Source organism: Hoplias malabaricus, chromosome 15, assembly GCF_029633855.1.
Source record: "Hoplias malabaricus isolate fHopMal1 chromosome 15, fHopMal1.hap1, whole genome shotgun sequence".
NCBI classification, from domain to species: domain Eukaryota; kingdom Metazoa; phylum Chordata; class Actinopteri; order Characiformes; family Erythrinidae; genus Hoplias; species Hoplias malabaricus.
The window spans coordinates 24,725,449-24,743,094 of NC_089814.1; the positions used below are offsets into that span (position 1 = coordinate 24,725,449).

The 17,646-nt window shown below is 51.9% G+C and overlaps 44 non-coding genes across 44 annotated transcripts; 16 read left to right on the top strand and 28 right to left on the bottom strand.

The window, feature by feature from the left end:
- The first annotated feature begins 253 nt into the window (after positions 1 to 253).
- On the top strand, positions 254 to 325 carry trnag-ucc (transfer RNA glycine (anticodon UCC)). The gene has a single exon. It is a non-coding gene; the product is annotated as a tRNA-Gly (tRNA).
- Positions 326 to 695: 370 nt separating this feature from the next.
- Positions 696 to 768, bottom strand: trnav-cac (transfer RNA valine (anticodon CAC)). The gene has a single exon. It is a non-coding gene; the product is annotated as a tRNA-Val (tRNA).
- A 453-nt stretch (positions 769 to 1,221) lies between these two features.
- trnag-ucc (transfer RNA glycine (anticodon UCC)) lies at positions 1,222 to 1,293 on the top strand. Its single transcript has one exon. It is a non-coding gene; the product is annotated as a tRNA-Gly (tRNA).
- A 370-nt stretch (positions 1,294 to 1,663) lies between these two features.
- On the bottom strand, positions 1,664 to 1,736 carry trnav-cac (transfer RNA valine (anticodon CAC)). The gene has a single exon. It is a non-coding gene; the product is annotated as a tRNA-Val (tRNA).
- A 453-nt stretch (positions 1,737 to 2,189) lies between these two features.
- Positions 2,190 to 2,261, top strand: trnag-ucc (transfer RNA glycine (anticodon UCC)). The gene has a single exon. It is a non-coding gene; the product is annotated as a tRNA-Gly (tRNA).
- Positions 2,262 to 2,631: 370 nt separating this feature from the next.
- Positions 2,632 to 2,704, bottom strand: trnav-cac (transfer RNA valine (anticodon CAC)). The gene has a single exon. It is a non-coding gene; the product is annotated as a tRNA-Val (tRNA).
- Positions 2,705 to 3,157: 453 nt separating this feature from the next.
- Positions 3,158 to 3,229, top strand: trnag-ucc (transfer RNA glycine (anticodon UCC)). Its single transcript has one exon. It is a non-coding gene; the product is annotated as a tRNA-Gly (tRNA).
- Positions 3,230 to 3,318: 89 nt separating this feature from the next.
- trnad-guc (transfer RNA aspartic acid (anticodon GUC)) lies at positions 3,319 to 3,390 on the bottom strand. Its single transcript has one exon. It is a non-coding gene; the product is annotated as a tRNA-Asp (tRNA).
- A 209-nt stretch (positions 3,391 to 3,599) lies between these two features.
- On the bottom strand, positions 3,600 to 3,672 carry trnav-cac (transfer RNA valine (anticodon CAC)). The gene has a single exon. It is a non-coding gene; the product is annotated as a tRNA-Val (tRNA).
- A 453-nt stretch (positions 3,673 to 4,125) lies between these two features.
- trnag-ucc (transfer RNA glycine (anticodon UCC)) lies at positions 4,126 to 4,197 on the top strand. Its single transcript has one exon. It is a non-coding gene; the product is annotated as a tRNA-Gly (tRNA).
- An 89-nt stretch (positions 4,198 to 4,286) lies between these two features.
- Positions 4,287 to 4,358, bottom strand: trnad-guc (transfer RNA aspartic acid (anticodon GUC)). The gene has a single exon. It is a non-coding gene; the product is annotated as a tRNA-Asp (tRNA).
- Positions 4,359 to 4,567: 209 nt separating this feature from the next.
- Positions 4,568 to 4,640, bottom strand: trnav-cac (transfer RNA valine (anticodon CAC)). The gene has a single exon. It is a non-coding gene; the product is annotated as a tRNA-Val (tRNA).
- A 453-nt stretch (positions 4,641 to 5,093) lies between these two features.
- trnag-ucc (transfer RNA glycine (anticodon UCC)) lies at positions 5,094 to 5,165 on the top strand. Its single transcript has one exon. It is a non-coding gene; the product is annotated as a tRNA-Gly (tRNA).
- Positions 5,166 to 5,254: 89 nt separating this feature from the next.
- trnad-guc (transfer RNA aspartic acid (anticodon GUC)) lies at positions 5,255 to 5,326 on the bottom strand. Its single transcript has one exon. It is a non-coding gene; the product is annotated as a tRNA-Asp (tRNA).
- Positions 5,327 to 5,535: 209 nt separating this feature from the next.
- On the bottom strand, positions 5,536 to 5,608 carry trnav-cac (transfer RNA valine (anticodon CAC)). Its single transcript has one exon. It is a non-coding gene; the product is annotated as a tRNA-Val (tRNA).
- Positions 5,609 to 6,222: 614 nt separating this feature from the next.
- Positions 6,223 to 6,294, bottom strand: trnad-guc (transfer RNA aspartic acid (anticodon GUC)). The gene has a single exon. It is a non-coding gene; the product is annotated as a tRNA-Asp (tRNA).
- Positions 6,295 to 6,503: 209 nt separating this feature from the next.
- On the bottom strand, positions 6,504 to 6,576 carry trnav-cac (transfer RNA valine (anticodon CAC)). Its single transcript has one exon. It is a non-coding gene; the product is annotated as a tRNA-Val (tRNA).
- Positions 6,577 to 7,029: 453 nt separating this feature from the next.
- On the top strand, positions 7,030 to 7,101 carry trnag-ucc (transfer RNA glycine (anticodon UCC)). The gene has a single exon. It is a non-coding gene; the product is annotated as a tRNA-Gly (tRNA).
- An 89-nt stretch (positions 7,102 to 7,190) lies between these two features.
- trnad-guc (transfer RNA aspartic acid (anticodon GUC)) lies at positions 7,191 to 7,262 on the bottom strand. The gene has a single exon. It is a non-coding gene; the product is annotated as a tRNA-Asp (tRNA).
- Positions 7,263 to 7,471: 209 nt separating this feature from the next.
- Positions 7,472 to 7,544, bottom strand: trnav-cac (transfer RNA valine (anticodon CAC)). Its single transcript has one exon. It is a non-coding gene; the product is annotated as a tRNA-Val (tRNA).
- A 453-nt stretch (positions 7,545 to 7,997) lies between these two features.
- On the top strand, positions 7,998 to 8,069 carry trnag-ucc (transfer RNA glycine (anticodon UCC)). Its single transcript has one exon. It is a non-coding gene; the product is annotated as a tRNA-Gly (tRNA).
- A 370-nt stretch (positions 8,070 to 8,439) lies between these two features.
- On the bottom strand, positions 8,440 to 8,512 carry trnav-cac (transfer RNA valine (anticodon CAC)). The gene has a single exon. It is a non-coding gene; the product is annotated as a tRNA-Val (tRNA).
- Positions 8,513 to 8,965: 453 nt separating this feature from the next.
- On the top strand, positions 8,966 to 9,037 carry trnag-ucc (transfer RNA glycine (anticodon UCC)). The gene has a single exon. It is a non-coding gene; the product is annotated as a tRNA-Gly (tRNA).
- An 89-nt stretch (positions 9,038 to 9,126) lies between these two features.
- Positions 9,127 to 9,198, bottom strand: trnad-guc (transfer RNA aspartic acid (anticodon GUC)). The gene has a single exon. It is a non-coding gene; the product is annotated as a tRNA-Asp (tRNA).
- Positions 9,199 to 9,407: 209 nt separating this feature from the next.
- trnav-cac (transfer RNA valine (anticodon CAC)) lies at positions 9,408 to 9,480 on the bottom strand. The gene has a single exon. It is a non-coding gene; the product is annotated as a tRNA-Val (tRNA).
- A 453-nt stretch (positions 9,481 to 9,933) lies between these two features.
- Positions 9,934 to 10,005, top strand: trnag-ucc (transfer RNA glycine (anticodon UCC)). Its single transcript has one exon. It is a non-coding gene; the product is annotated as a tRNA-Gly (tRNA).
- A 370-nt stretch (positions 10,006 to 10,375) lies between these two features.
- On the bottom strand, positions 10,376 to 10,448 carry trnav-cac (transfer RNA valine (anticodon CAC)). Its single transcript has one exon. It is a non-coding gene; the product is annotated as a tRNA-Val (tRNA).
- Positions 10,449 to 10,901: 453 nt separating this feature from the next.
- trnag-ucc (transfer RNA glycine (anticodon UCC)) lies at positions 10,902 to 10,973 on the top strand. Its single transcript has one exon. It is a non-coding gene; the product is annotated as a tRNA-Gly (tRNA).
- Positions 10,974 to 11,062: 89 nt separating this feature from the next.
- Positions 11,063 to 11,134, bottom strand: trnad-guc (transfer RNA aspartic acid (anticodon GUC)). The gene has a single exon. It is a non-coding gene; the product is annotated as a tRNA-Asp (tRNA).
- Positions 11,135 to 11,343: 209 nt separating this feature from the next.
- On the bottom strand, positions 11,344 to 11,416 carry trnav-cac (transfer RNA valine (anticodon CAC)). The gene has a single exon. It is a non-coding gene; the product is annotated as a tRNA-Val (tRNA).
- Positions 11,417 to 11,869: 453 nt separating this feature from the next.
- Positions 11,870 to 11,941, top strand: trnag-ucc (transfer RNA glycine (anticodon UCC)). The gene has a single exon. It is a non-coding gene; the product is annotated as a tRNA-Gly (tRNA).
- An 89-nt stretch (positions 11,942 to 12,030) lies between these two features.
- Positions 12,031 to 12,102, bottom strand: trnad-guc (transfer RNA aspartic acid (anticodon GUC)). Its single transcript has one exon. It is a non-coding gene; the product is annotated as a tRNA-Asp (tRNA).
- A 209-nt stretch (positions 12,103 to 12,311) lies between these two features.
- trnav-cac (transfer RNA valine (anticodon CAC)) lies at positions 12,312 to 12,384 on the bottom strand. Its single transcript has one exon. It is a non-coding gene; the product is annotated as a tRNA-Val (tRNA).
- Positions 12,385 to 12,837: 453 nt separating this feature from the next.
- On the top strand, positions 12,838 to 12,909 carry trnag-ucc (transfer RNA glycine (anticodon UCC)). The gene has a single exon. It is a non-coding gene; the product is annotated as a tRNA-Gly (tRNA).
- Positions 12,910 to 13,279: 370 nt separating this feature from the next.
- trnav-cac (transfer RNA valine (anticodon CAC)) lies at positions 13,280 to 13,352 on the bottom strand. Its single transcript has one exon. It is a non-coding gene; the product is annotated as a tRNA-Val (tRNA).
- A 453-nt stretch (positions 13,353 to 13,805) lies between these two features.
- trnag-ucc (transfer RNA glycine (anticodon UCC)) lies at positions 13,806 to 13,877 on the top strand. Its single transcript has one exon. It is a non-coding gene; the product is annotated as a tRNA-Gly (tRNA).
- A 370-nt stretch (positions 13,878 to 14,247) lies between these two features.
- trnav-cac (transfer RNA valine (anticodon CAC)) lies at positions 14,248 to 14,320 on the bottom strand. Its single transcript has one exon. It is a non-coding gene; the product is annotated as a tRNA-Val (tRNA).
- A 453-nt stretch (positions 14,321 to 14,773) lies between these two features.
- On the top strand, positions 14,774 to 14,845 carry trnag-ucc (transfer RNA glycine (anticodon UCC)). Its single transcript has one exon. It is a non-coding gene; the product is annotated as a tRNA-Gly (tRNA).
- An 89-nt stretch (positions 14,846 to 14,934) lies between these two features.
- On the bottom strand, positions 14,935 to 15,006 carry trnad-guc (transfer RNA aspartic acid (anticodon GUC)). The gene has a single exon. It is a non-coding gene; the product is annotated as a tRNA-Asp (tRNA).
- Positions 15,007 to 15,215: 209 nt separating this feature from the next.
- Positions 15,216 to 15,288, bottom strand: trnav-cac (transfer RNA valine (anticodon CAC)). The gene has a single exon. It is a non-coding gene; the product is annotated as a tRNA-Val (tRNA).
- A 614-nt stretch (positions 15,289 to 15,902) lies between these two features.
- trnad-guc (transfer RNA aspartic acid (anticodon GUC)) lies at positions 15,903 to 15,974 on the bottom strand. The gene has a single exon. It is a non-coding gene; the product is annotated as a tRNA-Asp (tRNA).
- Positions 15,975 to 16,183: 209 nt separating this feature from the next.
- Positions 16,184 to 16,256, bottom strand: trnav-cac (transfer RNA valine (anticodon CAC)). Its single transcript has one exon. It is a non-coding gene; the product is annotated as a tRNA-Val (tRNA).
- Positions 16,257 to 16,709: 453 nt separating this feature from the next.
- trnag-ucc (transfer RNA glycine (anticodon UCC)) lies at positions 16,710 to 16,781 on the top strand. The gene has a single exon. It is a non-coding gene; the product is annotated as a tRNA-Gly (tRNA).
- An 89-nt stretch (positions 16,782 to 16,870) lies between these two features.
- On the bottom strand, positions 16,871 to 16,942 carry trnad-guc (transfer RNA aspartic acid (anticodon GUC)). The gene has a single exon. It is a non-coding gene; the product is annotated as a tRNA-Asp (tRNA).
- Positions 16,943 to 17,646: the final 704 nt, after the last annotated feature.

Here is a 17,646-nt window from a genome sequence, read left to right on the forward strand (position 1 = left end):
CGTTTCCGCCCGGCATCGATCCGGGGACCTTTCGCGTGTTAGGCAAATGTGATAACCACTACACTACAGAAACCAGCCGCTGGCCAAACAGACAGTCTGCCGTTCGGGTCATGGTGGACAGTGACATGGCACTTCGACATTACGGAGAACCCAAACAGCCTGGAGGGGCAGCCACGGCTTAACGCGGATCATAATAGGACTTCAAGCAATGACGTTCGTGCAAACGGCCTAGGTCCAGCTTCCGCCCGCTGTGGCGTTGGTGGTATAGTGGTGAGCATAGCTGCCTTCCAAGCAGTTGACCCGGGTTCGATTCCCGGCCAACGCATTCACTTTAAAACACGTTTCTCCAACAGCTGCCACGGTTTGCGAAGCGAATTGTTTTGCAAATCTACATAGCGCAAGAAAATCACCTTTCTCCCCGTCGGGGAATCGAACCCCGGTCTTCTGCGTGACAGGCGGAGATACTGTCCACTATACTAACGAGGACGACTGCGCAGGGCCAGTGGGGCTGTGGGAGAACCACCACTACGAAAGCATGGACGACACTTTGAACGAATTCCTTTAGGCTGCACTTAGTCCTGTTTTTTTTCTTTTGATATCAGCTAAAATTGGCCAAATCCTAAGACCTTGAAAATAAAAGCCACAGAGGTCAAGACGAGGATTAAACGGCTAGCAAAGAGAAGAGACGCGCCTTGTGTTTCTGCCCGGCATCGATCCGGGGACCTTTCGCGTGTGAGGCGAACGTGATAACCACTACACTACAGAAACCAGCCGCTGAACAAACAGACAGTCTCCCGTTCGGCTCATGGTGGACAGTCACATGGCACTTCGACATTCCGGAGAACCCAAACAGACTGGAGGGGCAGCCGCATTGCTTTTATTTGGAAAATAAAAGCCACACAAGTCAAGACGAGGATTAAACAGGTAGCAAAGAGAAGAGACGCTAATCCTGGCTTTAGTAAGCCTTGCGTTTCCGCCCGGCATCGATCCGGGGACCTTTCGCGTGTTAGGCAAACGTGATAACCACTACACTACAGAAACCAGCCGCTGGCCAAACAGACAGTCTGCCGTTCGGGTCATGGTGGACAGTGACATGGCACTTCGACATTACGGAGAACCCAAACAGCCTGGAGGGGCAGCCACGGCTTAACGCGGATCATAATAGGACTTCAAGCAATGACGTTCGTGCAAACGGCCTAGGTCCAGCTTCCGCCCGCTGTGGCGTTGGTGGTATAGTGGTGAGCATAGCTGCCTTCCAAGCAGTTGACCCGGGTTCGATTCCCGGCCAACGCATTCACTTTAAAACACGTTTCTCCAACAGCTGCCACGCTTTGCGAAGCGAATTGTTTTGCAAATCTACATAGCGCAAGAAAATCACCTTTCTTCCCGTCGGGGAATCGAACCCCGGTCTTCCGCGTGACAGGCGGAGATACTGTCCACTATACTAACGAGGACGACTGCGCAGGGCCAGTGGGGCTGTGGGAGAACCACCACTACGAAAGCATGGACGACACTTTGAACGAATTCCTTTAGGCTGCACTTAGTCCTGTTTTTTTTCTTTTGATATCAGCTAAAATTGGCCAAATCCTAAGACCTTGAAAATAAAAGCCACAGAGGTCAAGACGAGGATTAAACGGCTAGCAAAGAGAAGAGACGCGCCTTGTGTTTCTGCCCGGCATCGATCCGGGGACCTTTCGCGTGTGAGGCGAACGTGATAACCACTACACTACAGAAACCAGCCGCTGAGCAAACAGACAGTCTCCCGTTCGGCTCATGGTGGACAGTCACATGGCACTTCGACATTCCGGAGAACCCAAACAGACTGGAGGGGCAGCCGCATTGCTTTTATTTGGAAAATAAAAGCCACACAAGTCAAGACGAGGATTAAACAGGTAGCAAAGAGAAGAGACGCTAATCCTGGCTTTAGTAAGCCTTGCGTTTCCGCCCGGCATCGATCCGGGGACCTTTCGCGTGTTAGGCAAACGTGATAACCACTACACTACAGAAACCAGCCGCTGGCCAAACATACAGTCTGCCGTTCGGGTCATGGTGGACAGTGACATGGCACTTCGACATTACGGAGAACCCAAACAGCCTGGAGGGGCAGCCACGGCTTGACGCGGATCATAATAGGACTTCAAGCAATGACGTTCGTGCAAACGGCCTAGGTCCAGCTTCCGCCCGCTGTGGCGTTGGTGGTATAGTGGTGAGCATAGCTGCCTTCCAAGCAGTTGACCCGGGTTCGATTCCCGGCCAACGCATTCACTTTAAAACACGTTTCTCCAACAGCTGCCACGCTTTGCGAAGCGAATTGTTTTGCAAATCTACATAGCGCAAGAAAATCACCTTTCTCCCCGTCGGGGAATCGAACCCCGGTCTTCCGCGTGACAGGCGGAGATACTGTCCACTACACTAACGAGGACGACTGCGCAGGGCCAGTGGGGCTGTGGGAGAACCACCACTACGAAAGCATGGACGACACTTTGAACGAATTCCTTTAGGCTGCACTTAGTCCTGTTTCTTTTCTTTTGATATCAGCTAAAATTGGCCAAATCCTAAGACCTTGAAAATAAAAGCCACAGAGGTCAAGACGAGGATTAAACGGCTAGCAAAGAGAAGAGACGCGCCTTGTGTTTCTGCCCGGCATCGATCCGGGGACCTTTCGCGTGTGAGGCGAACGTGATAACCACTACACTACAGAAACCAGCCGCTGAGCAAACAGACAGTCTCCCGTTCGGCTCATGGTGGACAGTCACATGGCACTTCGACATTCCGGAGAACCCAAACAGACTGGAGGGGCAGCCGCATTGCTTTTATTTGGAAAATAAAAGCCACACAAGTCAAGACGAGGATTAAACAGGTAGCAAAGAGAAGAGACGCTAATCCTGGCTTTAGTAAGCCTTGCGTTTCCGCCCGGAATCGATCCGGGGACCTTTCGCGTGTTAGGCAAACGTGATAACCACTACACTACAGAAACCAGCCGCTGGCCAAACAGACAGTCTGCCGTTCGGGTCATGGTGGACAGTGACATGGCACTTCGACATTACGGAGAACCCAAACAGCCTGGAGGGGCAGCCACGGCTTGACGCGGATCATAATAGGACTTCAAGCAATGACGTTCGTGCAAACGGCCTAGGTCCAGCTTCCGCCCGCTGTGGCGTTGGTGGTATAGTGGTGAGCATAGCTGCCTTCCAAGCAGTTGACCCGGGTTCGATTCCCGGCCAACGCATTCACTTTAAAACACGTTTCTCCAACAGCTGCCACGGTTTGCGAAGCGAATTGTTTTGCAAATCTACATAGCGCAAGAAAATCACCTTTCTCCCCGTCGGGGAATCGAACCCCGGTCTTCCGCGTGACAGGCGGAGATACTGTCCACTATACTAACGAGGACGACTGCGCAGGGCCAGTGGGGCTGTGGGAGAACCACCACTACGAAAGCATGGACGACACTTTGAACGAATTCCTTTAGGCTGCACTTAGTCCTGTTTTTTTTCTTTTGATATCAGCTAAAATTGGCCAAATCCTAAGACCTTGAAAATAAAAGCCACAGAGGTCAAGACGAGGATTAAACGGCTAGCAAAGAGAAGAGACGCGCCTTGTGTTTCTGCCCGGCATCGATCCGGGGACCTTTCGCGTGTGAGGCGAACGTGATAACCACTACACTACAGAAACCAGCCGCTGAGCAAACAGACAGTCTCCCGTTCGGCTCATGGTGGACAGTCACATGGCACTTCGACATTCCGGAGAACCCAAACAGACTGGAGGGGCAGCCGCATTGCTTTTATTTGGAAAATAAAAGCCACACAAGTCAAGACGAGGATTAAACAGGTAGCAAAGAGAAGAGACGCTAATCCTGGCTTTAGTAAGCCTTGCGTTTCCGCCCGGAATCGATCCGGGGACCTTTCGCGTGTTAGGCAAACGTGATAACCACTACACTACAGAAACCAGCCGCTGGCCAAACAGACAGTCTGCCGTTCGGGTCATGGTGGACAGTGACATGGCACTTCGACATTACGGAGAACCCAAACAGCCTGGAGGGGCAGCCACGGCTTGACGCGGATCATAATAGGACTTCAAGCAATGACGTTCGTGCAAACGGCCTAGGTCCAGCTTCCGCCCGCTGTGGCGTTGGTGGTATAGTGGTGAGCATAGCTGCCTTCCAAGCAGTTGACCCGGGTTCGATTCCCGGCCAACGCATTCACTTTAAAACACGTTTCTCCAACAGCTGCCACGGTTTGCGAAGCGAATTGTTTTGCAAATCTACATAGCGCAAGAAAATCACCTTTCTCCCCGTCGGGGAATCGAACCCCGGTCTTCCGCGTGACAGGCGGAGATACTGTCCACTATACTAACGAGGACGACTGCGCAGGGCCAGTGGGGCTGTGGGAGAACCACCACTACGAAAGCATGGACGACACTTTGAACGAATTCCTTTAGGCTGCACTTAGTCCTGTTTTTTTTCTTTTGATATCAGCTAAAATTGGCCAAATCCTAAGACCTTGAAAATAAAAGCCACAGAGGTCAAGACGAGGATTAAACGGCTAGCAAAGAGAAGAGACGCGCCTTGTGTTTCTGCCCGGCATCGATCCGGGGACCTTTCGCGTGTGAGGCGAACGTGATAACCACTACACTACAGAAACCAGCCGCTGAGCAAACAGACAGTCTCCCGTTCGGCTCATGGTGGACAGTCACATGGCACTTCGACATTCCGGAGAACCCAAACAGACTGGAGGGGCAGCCGCATTGCTTTTATTTGGAAAATAAAAGCCACACAAGTCAAGACGAGGATTAAACAGGTAGCAAAGAGAAGAGACGCTAATCCTGGCTTTAGTAAGCCTTGCGTTTCCGCCCGGCATCGATCCGGGGACCTTTCGCGTGTTAGGCAAACGTGATAACCACTACACTACAGAAACCAGCCGCTGGCCAAACAGACAGTCTGCCGTTCGGGTCATGGTGGACAGTGACATGGCACTTCGACATTACGGAGAACCCAAACAGCCTGGAGGGGCAGCCACGGCTTAACGCGGATCATAATAGGACTTCAAGCAATGACGTTCGTGCAAACAGCCTAGGTCCAGCTTCCGCCCGCTGTGGCGTTGGTGGTATAGTGGTGAGCATAGCTGCCTTCCAAGCAGTTGACCCGGGTTCGATTCCCGGCCAACGCATTCACTTTAAAACACGTTTCTCCAACAGCTGCCACGGTTTGCGAAGCGAATTGTTTTGCAAATCTACATAGCGCAAGAAAATCACCTTTCTCCCCGTCGGGGAATCGAACCCCGGTCTTCCGCGTGACAGGCGGAGATACTGTCCACTATACTAACGAGGACGACTGCGCAGGGCCAGTGGGGCTGTGGGAGAACCACCACTACGAAAGCATGGACGACACTTTGAACGAATTCCTTTAGGCTGCACTTAGTCCTGTTTCTTTTCTTTTGATATCAGCTAAAATTGGCCAAATCCTAAGACCTTGAAAATAAAAGCCACAGAGGTCAAGACGAGGATTAAACGGCTAGCAAAGAGAAGAGACGCGCCTTGTGTTTCTGCCCGGCATCGATCCGGGGACCTTTCGCGTGTGAGGCGAACGTGATAACCACTACACTACAGAAACCAGCCGCTGAGCAAACAGACAGTCTCCCGTTCGGCTCATGGTGGACAGTCACATGGCACTTCGACATTCCGGAGAACCCAAACAGACTGGAGGGGCAGCCGCATTGCTTTTATTTGGAAAATAAAAGCCACACAAGTCAAGACGAGGATTAAACAGGTAGCAAAGAGAAGAGACGCTAATCCTGGCTTTAGTAAGCCTTGCGTTTCCGCCCGGAATCGATCCGGGGACCTTTCGCGTGTTAGGCAAACGTGATAACCACTACACTACAGAAACCAGCCGCTGGCCAAACAGACAGTCTGCCGTTCGGGTCATGGTGGACAGTGACATGGCACTTCGACATTACGGAGAACCCAAACAGCCTGGAGGGGCAGCCACGGCTTGACGCGGATCATAATAGGACTTCAAGCAATGACGTTCGTGCAAACGGCCTAGGTCCAGCTTCCGCCCGCTGTGGCGTTGGTGGTATAGTGGTGAGCATAGCTGCCTTCCAAGCAGTTGACCCGGGTTCGATTCGCGGCCAACGCATTCACTTTAAAACACGTTTCTCCAACAGCTGCCACGGTTTGCGAAGCGAATTGTTTTGCAAATCTACATAGCGCAAGAAAATCACCTTTCTCCCCGTCGGGGAATCGAACCCCGGTCTTCCGCGTGACAGGCGGAGATACTGTCCACTATACTAACGAGGACGACTGCGCAGGGCCAGTGGGGCTGTGGGAGAACCACCACTACGAAAGCATGGACGACACTTTGAACGAATTCCTTTAGGCTGCACTTAGTCCTGTTTTTTTTCTTTTGATATCAGCTAAAATTGGCCAAATCCTAAGACCTTGAAAATAAAAGCCACAGAGGTCAAGACGAGGATTAAACGGCTAGCAAAGAGAAGAGACGCGCCTTGTGTTTCTGCCCGGCATCGATCCGGGGACCTTTCGCGTGTGAGGCGAACGTGATAACCACTACACTACAGAAACCAGCCGCTGAGCAAACAGACAGTCTCCCGTTCGGCTCATGGTGGACAGTCACATGGCACTTCGACATTCCGGAGAACCCAAACAGACTGGAGGGGCAGCCGCATTGCTTTTATTTGGAAAATAAAAGCCACACAAGTCAAGACGAGGATTAAACAGGTAGCAAAGAGAAGAGACGCTAATCCTGGCTTTAGTAAGCCTTGCGTTTCCGCCCGGAATCGATCCGGGGACCTTTCGCGTGTTAGGCAAACGTGATAACCACTACACTACAGAAACCAGCCGCTGGCCAAACAGACAGTCTGCCGTTCGGGTCATGGTGGACAGTGACATGGCACTTCGACATTACGGAGAACCCAAACAGCCTGGAGGGGCAGCCACGGCTTGACGCGGATCATAATAGGACTTCAAGCAATGACGTTCGTGCAAACGGCCTAGGTCCAGCTTCCGCCCGCTGTGGCGTTGGTGGTATAGTGGTGAGCATAGCTGCCTTCCAAGCAGTTGACCCGGGTTCGATTCCCGGCCAACGCATTCACTTTAAAACACGTTTCTCCAACAGCTGCCACGGTTTGCGAAGCGAATTGTTTTGCAAATCTACATAGCGCAAGAAAATCACCTTTCTCCCCGTCGGGGAATCGAACCCCGGTCTTCCGCGTGACAGGCGGAGATACTGTCCACTATACTAACGAGGACGACTGCGCAGGGCCAGTGGGGCTGTGGGAGAACCACCACTACGAAAGCATGGACGACACTTTGAACGAATTCCTTTAGGCTGCACTTAGTCCTGTTTTTTTTCTTTTGATATCAGCTAAAATTGGCCAAATCCTAAGACCTTGAAAATAAAAGCCACAGAGGTCAAGACGAGGATTAAACGGCTAGCAAAGAGAAGAGACGCGCCTTGTGTTTCTGCCCGGCATCGATCCGGGGACCTTTCGCGTGTGAGGCGAACGTGATAACCACTACACTACAGAAACCAGCCGCTGAGCAAACAGACAGTCTCCCGTTCGGCTCATGGTGGACAGTCACATGGCACTTCGACATTCCGGAGAACCCAAACAGACTGGAGGGGCAGCCGCATTGCTTTTATTTGGAAAATAAAAGCCACACAAGTCAAGACGAGGATTAAACAGGTAGCAAAGAGAAGAGACGCTAATCCTGGCTTTAGTAAGCCTTGCGTTTCCGCCCGGCATCGATCCGGGGACCTTTCGCGTGTTAGGCAAACGTGATAACCACTACACTACAGAAACCAGCCGCTGGCCAAACAGACAGTCTGCCGTTCGGGTCATGGTGGACAGTGACATGGCACTTCGACATTACGGAGAACCCAAACAGCCTGGAGGGGCAGCCACGGCTTAACGCGGATCATAATAGGACTTCAAGCAATGACGTTCGTGCAAACAGCCTAGGTCCAGCTTCCGCCCGCTGTGGCGTTGGTGGTATAGTGGTGAGCATAGCTGCCTTCCAAGCAGTTTACCCGGGTTCGATTCCCGGCCAACGCATTCACTTTAAAACACGTTTCTCCAACAGCTGCCACGGTTTGCGAAGCGAATTGTTTTGCAAATCTACATAGCGCAAGAAAATCACCTTTCTCCCCGTCGGGGAATCGAACCCCGGTCTTCTGCGTGACAGGCGGAGATACTGTCCACTATACTAACGAGGACGACTGCGCAGGGCCAGTGGGGCTGTGGGAGAACCACCACTACGAAAGCATGGACGACACTTTGAACGAATTCCTTTAGGCTGCACTTAGTCCTGTTTTTTTTCTTTTGATATCAGCTAAAATTGGCCAAATCCTAAGACCTTGAAAATAAAAGCCACAGAGGTCAAGACGAGGATTAAACGGCTAGCAAAGAGAAGAGACGCGCCTTGTGTTTCTGCCCGGCATCGATCCGGGGACCTTTCGCGTGTGAGGCGAACGTGATAACCACTACACTACAGAAACCAGCCGCTGAACAAACAGACAGTCTCCCGTTCGGCTCATGGTGGACAGTCACATGGCACTTCGACATTCCGGAGAACCCAAACAGACTGGAGGGGCAGCCGCATTGCTTTTATTTGGAAAATAAAAGCCACACAAGTCAAGACGAGGATTAAACAGGTAGCAAAGAGAAGAGACGCTAATCCTGGCTTTAGTAAGCCTTGCGTTTCCGCCCGGCATCGATCCGGGGACCTTTCGCGTGTTAGGCAAACGTGATAACCACTACACTACAGAAACCAGCCGCTGGCCAAACAGACAGTCTGCCGTTCGGGTCATGGTGGACAGTGACATGGCACTTCGACATTACGGAGAACCCAAACAGCCTGGAGGGGCAGCCACGGCTTGACGCGGATCATAATAGGACTTCAAGCAATGACGTTCGTGCAAACGGCCTAGGTCCAGCTTCCGCCCGCTGTGGCGTTGGTGGTATAGTGGTGAGCATAGCTGCCTTCCAAGCAGTTGACCCGGGTTCGATTCCCGGCCAACGCATTCACTTTAAAACACGTTTCTCCAACAGCTGCCACGCTTTGCGAAGCGAATTGTTTTGCAAATCTACATAGCGCAAGAAAATCACCTTTCTCCCCGTCGGGGAATCGAACCCCGGTCTTCCGCGTGACAGGCGGAGATACTGTCCACTATACTAACGAGGACGACTGCGCAGGGCCAGTGGGGCTGTGGGAGAACCACCACTACGAAAGCATGGACGACACTTTGAACGAATTCCTTTAGGCTGCACTTAGTCCTGTTTCTTTTCTTTTGATATCAGCTAAAATTGGCCAAATCCTAAGACCTTGAAAATAAAAGCCACAGAGGTCAAGACGAGGATTAAACGGCTAGCAAAGAGAAGAGACGCGCCTTGTGTTTCTGCCCGGCATCGATCCGGGGACCTTTCGCGTGTGAGGCGAACGTGATAACCACTACACTACAGAAACCAGCCGCTGAACAAACAGACAGTCTCCCGTTCGGCTCATGGTGGACAGTCACATGGCACTTCGACATTCCGGAGAACCCAAACAGACTGGAGGGGCAGCCGCATTGCTTTTATTTGGAAAATAAAAGCCACACAAGTCAAGACGAGGATTAAACAGGTAGCAAAGAGAAGAGACGCTAATCCTGGCTTTAGTAAGCCTTGCGTTTCCGCCCGGCATCGATCCGGGGACCTTTCGCGTGTTAGGCAAACGTGATAACCACTACACTACAGAAACCAGCCGCTGGCCAAACAGACAGTCTGCCGTTCGGGTCATGGTGGACAGTGACATGGCACTTCGACATTACGGAGAACCCAAACAGCCTGGAGGGGCAGCCACGGCTTAACGCGGATCATAATAGGACTTCAAGCAATGACGTTCGTGCAAACGGCCTAGGTCCAGCTTCCGCCCGCTGTGGCGTTGGTGGTATAGTGGTGAGCATAGCTGCCTTCCAAGCAGTTGACCCGGGTTCGATTCCCGGCCAACGCATTCACTTTAAAACACGTTTCTCCAACAGCTGCCACGCTTTGCGAAGCGAATTGTTTTGCAAATCTACATAGCGCAAGAAAATCACCTTTCTTCCCGTCGGGGAATCGAACCCCGGTCTTCCGCGTGACAGGCGGAGATACTGTCCACTATACTAACGAGGACGACTGCGCAGGGCCAGTGGGGCTGTGGGAGAACCACCACTACGAAAGCATGGACGACACTTTGAACGAATTCCTTTAGGCTGCACTTAGTCCTGTTTTTTTTCTTTTGATATCAGCTAAAATTGGCCAAATCCTAAGACCTTGAAAATAAAAGCCACAGAGGTCAAGACGAGGATTAAACGGCTAGCAAAGAGAAGAGACGCGCCTTGTGTTTCTGCCCGGCATCGATCCGGGGACCTTTCGCGTGTGAGGCGAACGTGATAACCACTACACTACAGAAACCAGCCGCTGAGCAAACAGACAGTCTCCCGTTCGGCTCATGGTGGACAGTCACATGGCACTTCGACATTCCGGAGAACCCAAACAGACTGGAGGGGCAGCCGCATTGCTTTTATTTGGAAAATAAAAGCCACACAAGTCAAGACGAGGATTAAACAGGTAGCAAAGAGAAGAGACGCTAATCCTGGCTTTAGTAAGCCTTGCGTTTCCGCCCGGCATCGATCCGGGGACCTTTCGCGTGTTAGGCAAACGTGATAACCACTACACTACAGAAACCAGCCGCTGGCCAAACAGACAGTCTGCCGTTCGGGTCATGGTGGACAGTGACATGGCACTTCGACATTACGGAGAACCCAAACAGCCTGGAGGGGCAGCCACGGCTTGACGCGGATCATAATAGGACTTCAAGCAATGACGTTCGTGCAAACGGCCTAGGTCCAGCTTCTGCCCGCTGTGGCGTTGGTGGTATAGTGGTGAGCATAGCTGCCTTCCAAGCAGTTGACCCGGGTTCGATTCCCGGCCAACGCATTCACTTTAAAACACGTTTCTCCAACAGCTGCCACGCTTTGCGAAGCGAATTGTTTTGCAAATCTACATAGCGCAAGAAAATCACCTTTCTCCCCGTCGGGGAATCGAACCCCGGTCTTCCGCGTGACAGGCGGAGATACTGTCCACTATACTAACGAGGACGACTGCGCAGGGCCAGTGGGGCTGTGGGAGAACCACCACTACGAAAGCATGGACGACACTTTGAACGAATTCCTTTAGGCTGCACTTAGTCCTGTTTCTTTTCTTTTGATATCAGCTAAAATTGGCCAAATCCTAAGACCTTGAAAATAAAAGCCACAGAGGTCAAGACGAGGATTAAACGGCTAGCAAAGAGAAGAGACGCGCCTTGTGTTTCTGCCCGGCATCGATCCGGGGACCTTTCGCGTGTGAGGCGAACGTGATAACCACTACACTACAGAAACCAGCCGCTGAGCAAACAGACAGTCTCCCGTTCGGCTCATGGTGGACAGTCACATGGCACTTCGACATTCCGGAGAACCCAAACAGACTGGAGGGGCAGCCGCATTGCTTTTATTTGGAAAATAAAAGCCACACAAGTCAAGACGAGGATTAAACAGGTAGCAAAGAGAAGAGACGCTAATCCTGGCTTTAGTAAGCCTTGCGTTTCCGCCCGGCATCGATCCGGGGACCTTTCGCGTGTTAGGCAAACGTGATAACCACTACACTACAGAAACCAGCCGCTGGCCAAACAGACAGTCTGCCGTTCGGGTCATGGTGGACAGTGACATGGCACTTCGACATTACGGAGAACCCAAACAGCCTGGAGGGGCAGCCACGGCTTGACGCGGATCATAATAGGACTTCAAGCAATGACGTTCGTGCAAACGGCCTAGGTCCAGCTTCCGCCCGCTGTGGCGTTGGTGGTATAGTGGTGAGCATAGCTGCCTTCCAAGCAGTTGACCCGGGTTCGATTCCCGGCCAACGCATTCACTTTAAAACACGTTTCTCCAACAGCTGCCACGGTTTGCGAAGCGAATTGTTTTGCAAATCTACATAGCGCAAGAAAATCACCTTTCTCCCCGTCGGGGAATCGAACCCCGGTCTTCCGCGTGACAGGCGGAGATACTGTCCACTATACTAACGAGGACGACTGCGCAGGGCCAGTGGGGCTGTGGGAGAACCACCACTACGAAAGCATGGACGACACTTTGAACGAATTCCTTTAGGCTGCACTTAGTCCTGTTTTTTTTCTTTTGATATCAGCTAAAATTGGCCAAATCCTAAGACCTTGAAAATAAAAGCCACAGAGGTCAAGACGAGGATTAAACGGCTAGCAAAGAGAAGAGACGCGCCTTGTGTTTCTGCCCGGCATCGATCCGGGGACCTTTCGCGTGTGAGGCGAACGTGATAACCACTACACTACAGAAACCAGCCGCTGAGCAAACAGACAGTCTCCCGTTCGGCTCATGGTGGACAGTCACATGGCACTTCGACATTCCGGAGAACCCAAACAGACTGGAGGGGCAGCCGCATTGCTTTTATTTGGAAAATAAAAGCCACACAAGTCAAGACGAGGATTAAACAGGTAGCAAAGAGAAGAGACGCTAATCCTGGCTTTAGTAAGCCTTGCGTTTCCGCCCGGCATCGATCCGGGGACCTTTCGCGTGTTAGGCAAACGTGATAACCACTACACTACAGAAACCAGCCGCTGGCCAAACAGACAGTCTGCCGTTCGGGTCATGGTGGACAGTGACATGGCACTTCGACATTACGGAGAACCCAAACAGCCTGGAGGGGCAGCCACGGCTTAACGCGGATCATAATAGGACTTCAAGCAATGACGTTCGTGCAAACGGCCTAGGTCCAGCTTCCGCCCGCTGTGGCGTTGGTGGTATAGTGGTGAGCATAGCTGCCTTCCAAGCAGTTGACCCGGGTTCGATTCCCGGCCAACGCATTCACTTTAAAACACGTTTCTCCAACAGCTGCCACGGTTTGCGAAGCGAATTGTTTTGCAAATCTACATAGCGCAAGAAAATCACCTTTCTCCCCGTCGGGGAATCGAACCCCGGTCTTCTGCGTGACAGGCGGAGATACTGTCCACTATACTAACGAGGACGACTGCGCAGGGCCAGTGGGGCTGTGGGAGAACCACCACTACGAAAGCATGGACGACACTTTGAACGAATTCCTTTAGGCTGCACTTAGTCCTGTTTTTTTTCTTTTGATATCAGCTAAAATTGGCCAAATCCTAAGACCTTGAAAATAAAAGCCACAGAGGTCAAGACGAGGATTAAACGGCTAGCAAAGAGAAGAGACGCGCCTTGTGTTTCTGCCCGGCATCGATCCGGGGACCTTTCGCGTGTGAGGCGAACGTGATAACCACTACACTACAGAAACCAGCCGCTGAACAAACAGACAGTCTCCCATTCGGCTCATGGTGGACAGTCACATGGCACTTCGACATTCCGGAGAACCCAAACAGACTGGAGGGGCAGCCGCATTGCTTTTATTTGGAAAATAAAAGCCACACAAGTCAAGACGAGGATTAAACAGGTAGCAAAGAGAAGAGACGCTAATCCTGGCTTTAGTAAGCCTTGCGTTTCCGCCCGGCATCGATCCGGGGACCTTTCGCGTGTTAGGCAAACGTGATAACCACTACACTACAGAAACCAGCCGCTGGCCAAACAGACAGTCTGCCGTTCGGGTCATGGTGGACAGTGACATGGCACTTCGACATTACGGAGAACCCAAACAGCCTGGAGGGGCAGCCACGGCTTAACGCGGATCATAATAGGACTTCAAGCAATGACGTTCGTGCAAACGGCCTAGGTCCAGCTTCCGCCCGCTGTGGCGTTGGTGGTATAGTGGTGAGCATAGCTGCCTTCCAAGCAGTTGACCCGGGTTCGATTCCCGGCCAACGCATTCACTTTAAAACACGTTTCTCCAACAGCTGCCACGCTTTGCGAAGCGAATTGTTTTGCAAATCTACATAGCGCAAGAAAATCACCTTTCTTCCCGTCGGGGAATCGAACCCCGGTCTTCCGCGTGACAGGCGGAGATACTGTCCACTATACTAACGAGGACGACTGCGCAGGGCCAGTGGGGCTGTGGGAGAACCACCACTACGAAAGCATGGACGACACTTTGAACGAATTCCTTTAGGCTGCACTTAGTCCTGTTTTTTTTCTTTTGATATCAGCTAAAATTGGCCAAATCCTAAGACCTTGAAAATAAAAGCCACAGAGGTCAAGACGAGGATTAAACGGCTAGCAAAGAGAAGAGACGCGCCTTGTGTTTCTGCCCGGCATCGATCCGGGGACCTTTCGCGTGTGAGGCGAACGTGATAACCACTACACTACAGAAACCAGCCGCTGAGCAAACAGACAGTCTCCCGTTCGGCTCATGGTGGACAGTCACATGGCACTTCGACATTCCGGAGAACCCAAACAGACTGGAGGGGCAGCCGCATTGCTTTTATTTGGAAAATAAAAGCCACACAAGTCAAGACGAGGATTAAACAGGTAGCAAAGAGAAGAGACGCTAATCCTGGCTTTAGTAAGCCTTGCGTTTCCGCCCGGCATCGATCCGGGGACCTTTCGCGTGTTAGGCAAACGTGATAACCACTACACTACAGAAACCAGCCGCTGGCCAAACAGACAGTCTGCCGTTCGGGTCATGGTGGACAGTGACATGGCACTTCGACATTACGGAGAACCCAAACAGCCTGGAGGGGCAGCCACGGCTTGACGCGGATCATAATAGGACTTCAAGCAATGACGTTCGTGCAAACGGCCTAGGTCCAGCTTCCGCCCGCTGTGGCGTTGGTGGTATAGTGGTGAGCATAGCTGCCTTCCAAGCAGTTGACCCGGGTTCGATTCCCGGCCAACGCATTCACTTTAAAACACGTTTCTCCAACAGCTGCCACGCTTTGCGAAGCGAATTGTTTTGCAAATCTACATAGCGCAAGAAAATCACCTTTCTCCCCGTCGGGGAATCGAACCCCGGTCTTCCGCGTGACAGGCGGAGATACTGTCCACTATACTAACGAGGACGACTGCGCAGGGCCAGTGGGGCTGTGGGAGAACCACCACTACGAAAGCATGGACGACACTTTGAACGAATTCCTTTAGGCTGCACTTAGTCCTGTTTCTTTTCTTTTGATATCAGCTAAAATTGGCCAAATCCTAAGACCTTGAAAATAAAAGCCACAGAGGTCAAGACGAGGATTAAACGGCTAGCAAAGAGAAGAGACGCGCCTTGTGTTTCTGCCCGGCATCGATCCGGGGACCTTTCGCGTGTGAGGCGAACGTGATAACCACTACACTACAGAAACCAGCCGCTGAGCAAACAGACAGTCTCCCGTTCGGCTCATGGTGGACAGTCACATGGCACTTCGACATTCCGGAGAACCCAAACAGACTGGAGGGGCAGCCGCATTGCTTTTATTTGGAAAATAAAAGCCACACAAGTCAAGACGAGGATTAAACAGGTAGCAAAGAGAAGAGACGCTAATCCTGGCTTTAGTAAGCCTTGCGTTTCCGCCCGGAATCGATCCGGGGACCTTTCGCGTGTTAGGCAAACGTGATAACCACTACACTACAGAAACCAGCCGCTGGCCAAACAGACAGTCTGCCGTTCGGGTCATGGTGGACAGTGACATGGCACTTCGACATTACGGAGAACCCAAACAGCCTGGAGGGGCAGCCACGGCTTGACGCGGATCATAATAGGACTTCAAGCAATGACGTTCGTGCAAACGGCCTAGGTCCAGCTTCCGCCCGCTGTGGCGTTTGTGGTATAGTGGTGAGCATAGCTGCCTTCCAAGCAGTTGACCCGGGTTCGATTCCCGGCCAACGCATTCACTTTAAAACACGTTTCTCCAACAGCTGCCACGGTTTGCGAAGCGAATTGTTTTGCAAATCTACATAGCGCAAGAAAATCACCTTTCTCCCCGTCGGGGAATCGAACCCCGGTCTTCCGCGTGACAGGCGGAGATACTGTCCACTATACTAACGAGGACGACTGCGCAGGGCCAGTGGGGCTGTGGGAGAACCACCACTACGAAAGCATGGACGACACTTTGAACGAATTCCTTTAGGCTGCACTTAGTCCTGTTTTTTTTCTTTTGATATCAGCTAAAATTGGCCAAATCCTAAGACCTTGAAAATAAAAGCCACAGAGGTCAAGACGAGGATTAAACGGCTAGCAAAGAGAAGAGACGCGCCTTGTGTTTCTGCCCGGCATCGATCCGGGGACCTTTCGCGTGTGAGGCGAACGTGATAACCACTACACTACAGAAACCAGCCGCTGAGCAAACAGACAGTCTCCCGTTCGGCTCATGGTGGACAGTCACATGGCACTTCGACATTCCGGAGAACCCAAACAGACTGGAGGGGCAGCCGCATTGCTTTTATTTGGAAAATAAAAGCCACACAAGTCAAGACGAGGATTAAACAGGTAGCAAAGAGAAGAGACGCTAATCCTGGCTTTAGTAAGCCTTGCGTTTCCGCCCGGCATCGATCCGGGGACCTTTCGCGTGTTAGGCAAACGTGATAACCACTACACTACAGAAACCAGCCGCTGGCCAAACAGACAGTCTGCCGTTCGGGTCATGGTGGACAGTGACATGGCACTTCGACATTACGGAGAACCCAAACAGCCTGGAGGGGCAGCCACGGCTTAACGCGGATCATAATAGGACTTCAAGCAATGACGTTCGTGCAAACGGCCTAGGTCCAGCTTCCGCCCGCTGTGGCGTTGGTGGTATAGTGGTGAGCATAGCTGCCTTCCAAGCAGTTGACCCGGGTTCGATTCCCGGCCAACGCATTCACTTTAAAACACGTTTCTCCAACAGCTGCCACGCTTTGCGAAGCGAATTGTTTTGCAAATCTACATAGCGCAAGAAAATCACCTTTCTCCCCGTCGGGGAATCGAACCCCGGTCTTCCGCGTGACAGGCGGAGATACTGTCCACTATACTAACGAGGACGACTGCGCAGGGCCAGTGGGGCTGTGGGAGAACCACCACTACGAAAGCATGGACGACACTTTGAACGAATTCCTTTAGGCTGCACTTAGTCCTGTTTTTTTTCTTTTGATATCAGCTAAAATTGGCCAAATCCTAAGACCTTGAAAATAAAAGCCACAGAGGTCAAGACGAGGATTAAACGGCTAGCAAAGAGAAGAGACGCGCCTTGTGTTTCTGCCCGGCATCGATCCGGGGACTTTTCGCGTGTGAGGCGAACGTGATAACCACTACACTACAGAAACCAGCCGCTGAGCAAACAGACAGTCTCCCGTTCGGCTCATGGTGGACAGTCACATGGCACTTCGACATTCCGGAGAACCCAAACAGACTGGAGGGGCAGCCGCATTGCTTTTATTTGGAAAATAAAAGCCACACAAGTCAAGACGAGGATTAAACAGGTAGCAAAGAGAAGAGACGCTAATCCTGGCTTTAGTAAGCCTTGCGTTTCCGCCCGGCATCGATCCGGGGACCTTTCGCGTGTTAGGCAAACGTGATAACCACTACACTACAGAAACCAGCCGCTGGCCAAACAGACAGTCTGCCGTTCGGGTCATGGTGGACAGTGACATGGCACTTCGACATTACGGAGAACCCAAACAGCCTGGAGGGGCAGCCACGGCTTAACGCGGATCATAATAGGACTTCAAGCAATGGCGTTCGTGCA